The sequence below is a fragment of the Priapulus caudatus genome, unplaced genomic scaffold (assembly GCF_000485595.1).
Source record: "Priapulus caudatus unplaced genomic scaffold, Priapulus_caudatus-5.0.1 Scaffold812, whole genome shotgun sequence".
NCBI classification, from domain to species: domain Eukaryota; kingdom Metazoa; phylum Priapulida; class Priapulimorpha; order Priapulimorphida; family Priapulidae; genus Priapulus; species Priapulus caudatus.
The window spans coordinates 66203-73627 of NW_014577873.1; the positions used below are offsets into that span (position 1 = coordinate 66203).

A 7425-nucleotide genomic window follows, 5' to 3' on the forward strand; every position below is an offset into this window, starting at 1 on the left:
CTTAAAATGTAAACTTTGGTAACAACTATAGACATTAATTTCGGTGTATTTTCTGATTACATGTGAGATGTAGAGAAGATTGCGGTAAAATGAAGATTTCGCGGTAGTATATGTGGTGTGGAATATATATTTTGATATTTTAGGAGGGTACTCATTTTGATAGTTAAAAATTACTATATCATGCGCTTACAATTTGCAGTTTTTTTAGAATGAGGTGATAGGACTAAACTCAAATAAGTATTTGATAGTTTGCAAATTCACAGCAAGATAATGAACACTAAAGATAATTGAGAACTTGTAATAATGATATTGAATAATATATCTTGAATAATAGAGTAATTGAACCTAAATGCTCCCAGGATTTTGCATAGCTTACACGCCCAATGACATCAGAAAAAGTGTGAATCTAGAATTTTTCCGCGAATGTGGATGCCCAGGCTGCCTATTTTCTTGTATGATAACAAGGTTTCGCAGTTTTCAACGTCTAGAACTTAAATAGACATACGTAAACTACAAGTTTGCCATATTACATACATGAGTCATCTGCGCCATCTAGTGTGTAGTTAGCACAAAAACAATTCATACTGTTAAACCTAAACGAGAACCAATTGAGTAAACTCCTATTAGAACAATTGTCTTTTTTAAATTACTGCGAATATGACATCAGCTTTCTGAACCTGTTCTTTTGCATTTGCCAGCGTAATTATAATTTGTTCCTACAACAATTGCCTTTCCTACGTTTTCCCAATACAATTGTTATTCCGTTCTTTAGATATTACGTATTGGATATTATATCAGTATATTATATATATATATTATATATATATATATATATTAGATATAATATAGCACAAAGCTTTCTCATCTCTTGATTACGATCGGACATAAGTTAAAGATTAATACGCTTTACAGAGCATCGCTAAGCTGTCTCAACTTGTGCTATTAGATGATAGACGGACACAGCGATAAGAAGATAACGTACATTGTGCAAACAAGTGAACGAGCCACAAAGCCACACAAACTCACTCAACTTGCGCTAAAATAGATTGATGGATATATAGCATCAAAAGCTTACTCACTTTGAATATGATGAGAGATCGTCTAGTTTAGCCATGCTGAGATCGCACAGATGGTGTACATCTGCCGTGAGATGGACGTGGGACGCCATGGTTAATAAGTCGCTTGCTCTTCAGCACGTTCGCGTTCTCTCAGTATCTCGAGCGCATACTTCGCATGCATCTACGCAAACAACGACAGACGAGCCTGACTTTTCTTTTCGATATATCGCTCCTAAACATAGTTCTAGTTCCTAGGCTTACCCTAATGCGACTCATTTCGACATGAGATTATGGGTATTCTCATGTGAATTTCTCTCTTATTCATTAATTTTATCTCGATATTTTTAGGTGTTTGCGCTGAATTCATAAGAACATAACTTACATGTAGGCTTGGCTTTCGAGTCCGACCGAGGTTTAAGACGATTTCATAATTGCCTCAAATAATAATGTCATTTAGTATTTTAAGTTAGTTAGAATAATTAGCAAATAAATTTACACCACGAGTCACGTGGGCATGAGGATTTCTTCAGTCCGTATTCCTAAACATTATCTCCAGTGATGCTAAATCTTACATTCTCGTACTTTCACTCAAATGACACGCAACATTTAGGAATACACGATAAAATAAGTGATATATTTAAAGCGCTTCATAACCCGTTAGCAGACGGCGTCACTAGAGTTGTGTCACAGCCGGTGCAGTAACTCATGGTGTCACCCCCATGGGGACCTCCTCCCGTACCAGACCATACAGAATCCTTTAGGTAATGTTTTTGTACTAATGTACGCGTATAATCGACAATTCCCGTATATCACAGATGTATTGCAATAGTAGTGACATAAACATACTAGCAATATTAAAATCACTCCCTGCGATGGTGTCACCCGGTGCGTTCCCACCCCTTGTGACGCCACGGATCGTACAGTGTTTCGCTAGCAAACATTGAATGCCATTCATTAGTTCTCCGGATAACACGGCGGACAACGCACCGCTGACGTCGACGACACCGACGTTCGGCGATATCGACGGCCGGTTGACGTCATTGCGTGGCAATCTCTTAATGATGTTGAACCGAAGACTGGATCGACGGGCGCCACCATCGTCGAGCGGCTCTTCGCGATTGTATTGAAATTACGGCTCGACTCGACGCACGCTCTAAATCTGCTTGCGAGCCGTCCGTCGCTGTCGCAGGCGCCTACGCCGATTTCGAAAATACCAAATGTTGATGAAGCGCGCCGCGACGCGCCGGAGTACTATAGACAATTCCCACTGTTGGTTCAGAAACTTGCTGGATGTCATTCATTGATCATTATCGTCCTCGCCTTATTTTTACTTTCGGGAAATTCGAGGAGAGCCGAAATCGCGCCGAGAAGACGGTGCGTGATTGCCCTCGCACGAAAGTTCGCATATCTGACCGTAAAAAATAAGCCGCCAAGCCGAGTTTAGGCTTCCGCCCCTCCTATGCCAATAGCGAGGCCGAGAAGCTGGAAGTATAAACGCTTCTTTCAAGATGGCGACGATGTCCGCAACGCCGCTGATTAATGAAGGCAACCGCCGCAACCCCACCGGTGCGTCTGAAAGATTGTCGCTGATATTCGGCAACCGGAAGATCTTCGATAGGCGAACAATCTCGTATTAATGACGCAGACGCCACCGGCTATTTACACACTCGCGCAATCTTCCGGTATGTCCATCAAAGCGCTTTCAGCGAAGCGCTGTCGTGATGTAAGGGAACCTGGATTTTTCTGACAGCAAATCTTCTGATTGCGCGCACGGTTATCGCGACGATAAACCAGGAATTACGCTGAGACCGCCAGAGGAGAAAGCCTACTCGATCACGTAAACGTGGATCTCTACGTGCGTTGGGTTTCACATTTCTTGCTCACGCAGAATAATAAAGCCGCGTAAAAAGGTGAGCACATTGCAGAACTATAACCTACGTCACATGTTATGCTCACTGACGTTCATATGGCAGCACGCATTTCGATTTGGTCATTACGTATTTCAGGTTTATGCGTGAGCTGATCCACGGGACATCAATAGCGTCAGCAGCACTCACACACACACTAGGCACGCAACCACGCAGACACTGGCACACACACGCAAGATACGCAGCCACGCACGCACACACGCCGACACGCACGGCGCGCCACTTAACGTGTAATATATAGTGTAATATAAGTGCGGTAAGTGCTGCATTGCTCCACGAATGATTGCTAGTATGCGATTAGAGTGACGCACACGATATGGTATCAGAAATCAACATGATATTCAGCTCAATCGATCTTAAACGAAAATGACGAGCGGTAGTTCTCCTAAGTGTATGCTGAAAATTAATCGGAGATTGCCAAATATCAGAGCATTTATCAGCTATAAACAGCGGAACGAGTCTAGCCGGTTGTCCACTATTAAGGGCAGGCATACAAGTCACACACGCGGCACCACGCAAACACGAACGCACACAAGATACAGCAGCACTCTACTACACCTGGTACACGTGTACACTCACGCGCAGCACGCACACGACACACACGCTTCCGCGACGTACACCACACACACACCACACCACAGACACGCGCGCGCGCGCGCCAGACGTACACACACACACACACACACATCAACACACACACATCACACCACACACACCACCCACACACAGACGTACAACACACCACACACCACACACACACACACACACACACACACACACACACACACACACACACACACACACACACAACACAACACACACACACACACAACACACAACACACACTACACACACGACACACACACACACACACACACACACACACACACGCACGACGCTACACGCACACAACGCAGAGATGGCCCGAACGACGCCTTTCACGTGTAGATGCCACACGCGCGCACGAGCGAATGTCACCAAGGGCAATAATACCTTTCATTACTTAGTTTATAAACTCTTGATGTCACTTAAACAGGGTGCGGCAAACTGCGGCCCTCCACGGGGTTCTGTCGGCCCGCGGAAGCCTTGCCCACAAATAAAAAATAAATAAAAAAATGAAAAAATAATTTTTTTTTTAAATCAATAAACTTTTTGTGAAAGTACAACATGTTTGTGCGTTGAACCGACGGCCTGCCTTTTTTCTGTCATACAGATTAGGTTCTGATTTCTCTCTGCGTTCGCTCCTGCAAGACGCCACTTTCAAGGCTAATTATGGTCAGAGATGCGACCCTTGAGGGCGAAACGCAGCGTATTATCTTAGAGCGCACGCCCGATTTTAAAAAAGGGCGCGGCCCTTGACTTTTCATGCCCACTAATGCTGGCCTCGCTTTGAAAGTTTGCCCCATGCACTAGAAGAACTGAGACATGCAGCCGGCCCATTCGAGTCAGTAAACCCAACTGTTCTTCGTTTAAAAAATGGGTACATCATCCGTCTCAAGCGGACCTGGGGTTTACCCACGGGAAACTGATGGTCCGGTCCCTTGTACGTGGCTAACACTCAGCAATTTCTGGGGTCGTCGCAGTGAGAAAACTCTAAAGTCCTCTCCTCTACTGCTGGGCTGAGCTGTAAGCGGACAACACGCGGCAACATAAATGACGGCCGGGTCAGGTGGATCTTGACATTATTACGTTGGTTTTACATTTTCAGAGTATAGTCATAGATATGATTATATATAATACCTATTAGATTGACATGACTCACAAAGCGTAATAATGTACATCTTATATCAAGAAGCATACTATTAGCTCCTTGCATTATATATATATAGTAGTAATATGTGTGTGTGTCTCGAGTGTGTGTGTGTGTGCCTGTGTGTGTGTGTGCTGTGTGGCCCGCGTCCGTTGCCCCGCCGCAACCTGTGCGTGCCTTGGCTCGCGGGGCGATGTGTGCTGGGTGTCGTGTGGTGTGTGTGTGCGTGCTGTATGTGTGTTATGTGTGTGTGTTGTGTGTGTGTGACTGTGTGTGTGTTGTGTGTGCTGTGATGTGTGGTGTGTGCTGCGTGTGTGCTCTGTGCTGTGGTGCGCCCCATGTGCGGGTGTGTTGTCTGTGTGTGTGTGTGTGTTGTGTGTGTGGTGTGCTGCTGTGTGTTTTGAATGTGTGCTGTGTTGTGTGTGTGTGTGATGTCCCATGTTGTGTGGGTGTATGTTGTGTGTGTGCTGTTTGTGTGCCGCGCCGGTTGTGTGTCGTGCCGTCGCGCCGTGCGCCGCCCGGCGCGGCCGCGGTGTGTATGAGTATTTCCCTGTATAGTATGTTAGAATCATTTTAAACCGCGGGTCCCTTTGTCAATTCTTCCTGTCAATTCGTACCCGATATTCTTGCAGTGCGTCTCCGCATCAATTTTTATCAGCAGGGTACATAACCGCTATGCGGTATGTTCTTCAAGACCCAGTTTGACTGATCCCTATCAGCTAGTATTACGGTACCACAGGTGGCAAGTCAACAATGAAGGCCTGGACACTAGGGCCGAAAAGAGATGGCTCAAAAAAGAGATCGTATTTGAGTGTACGCGTACGCTTGAATTTTGTATTTCTCATTAGAAAGGGTCAGAACTCTGTGCAATTGTTAATTTCATAAACTAGAATCTTTTCTGAATCCGACAGTGTAAACGGCTCGTCCGAGGTGCGTTGCGTTTGCGGCCGGGGAATTTTCAAAGAAAGCCTACTTTTTTGTGCATAATCACATTGTAAATGGGCCATTTCGAGTGAGTGCTGGAAAAATGATGTTTAGAAAAAAAATTATGGAAGAATTTTTTTGTTAATAACATATATGGTGTCACTTGCGACTTGGATTCAGAGGATGGCATTGTTATTCCAAAAATAAACTTCTGCTGATTTATGGGAATTTTTTCGTAAGTATTACCGCCTATGGAAATTGATTTCCAAGCGACCGATTACCGATTACTACGATTACCGATAATAACGGGGATGTCTCGCGCTATCGCGAGAAAGTTCGAGAAATGACAGCGGAAACCAAAAAACAGCAAGCAAAATTGTGATCGTGCATGTTTTGGCGAATACGAAGGTTCTAATACATTTTATCGTTACTCTATCCGATTGCTGTTACTCAAGCAATAACGGTAGGTATAATGAAAGTGGGGGGGAAACACTGGAGAATTCTCGTAATTATGGCTTTCAAGTATACAGTGAGGGAAACTGTCGAGATACGACGCGGCTCGGGCGCGCGTGCGTCACACATTCTCTCTGAACGCTAAATAAAGCTTTTCGCAACTTTTATATACAAATGTCATTCACATGCTGGGTGAGCTCATATAAAATATGATCAGTAGTGAATAACAATAGACAAGTTGGATGTACAGCGCTAGTTCTGATGTCATTTCTATTAGATTTCACGTAATAAATCATAGGAAAATTTCAGCATGGAAACGTTGAATTTTGTTGTGTTTCGAGCGAGTCATACTCTAATTATTCACTCCTGATATGATATAATCGCGTGGAGTATGTCTATTGACGCCAACGGCTGTCAGTATTACGAAGTTTCATATATCGTGTGTATAATTACTGCCTGCACGGTATGCGTGCGAGTACACTTATATTTATGTTGCTATGGAGATGGGCACAGAGAAAAACCTTTATTCGCGTCTGTTTAATCACACGCGCCTGGTTGCAGCTGTTTGATTTATTTTTTACCAATCTCCCGATTTTTTAAAAATAATTTTCGCTGCGCAGCATAATAACACAGTAGTTTGATCTGATTTCTCCATTTGCGATACCGAATTAACGAAGATTCTGCTAAAGGCAATGGGCGCAGCTGCCTTTGTGTAACGTGCTAATTATATGCGCGTCATTCCAAATATATATCTCGTGATATCATTCCAGCGTATGTTGATATAACTGTCATTGCGTCATCATTGAGTCATGATTGCGTCATCATCGAGGATGTTGTTGTTGTTGAGCATCACATCGTGAATGCGCGGTGAGCATCGAGCCTGCAGGGGACCAGGTGGCTGCTGCCTTATCTATGACGTTTGCATTGTAATTTATGAGAAGAGTTCAGCGAAAAGAGCAATCGCAAACAACGTCACGAAGGTATAGGAGAAGCAAGCACGTCGTACGCACGCGTCCACTTCTATATGGTATAGACGAGGAGTTTGAGTCGTCATGATCATGCGTCTGCGTGTATGCATGCAGTCGTGCGCCTCCTCTTTATTGTGCGTGTTTATATTATTATGTCGCAACCATTACGGCTATTATTGGCTGGACAGATTTTCCTTTTCATACCGTTTAGAGAGGTTAGTTGGTTGGTTAGCTTAGGCTGGCGGTTAAGTAATAAGTTATAATGTTACACCGATGGCGTGGCAACTAAGTTACGACGGTGTTATAGAAACTGATATATATATATATATATATATATATATATA

The 7425-nt window shown here is 43.8% G+C and overlaps 1 protein-coding gene across 1 annotated transcript in view; it reads right to left on the reverse strand.

Annotated features, from left to right (window-relative positions):
* Positions 1–4167, reverse strand: part of LOC106813704 (serine/threonine-protein phosphatase with EF-hands 2-like) — a 35346-nt gene extending 31179 nt beyond the window's left edge. Inside the window, 1 exon segment of the mRNA XM_014817912.1 lies at positions 3980–4167. The gene's annotated coding sequence lies outside the window, so the exon portion shown is untranslated.
* Between the last annotated feature and the right edge of the window lie 3258 nt (positions 4168–7425).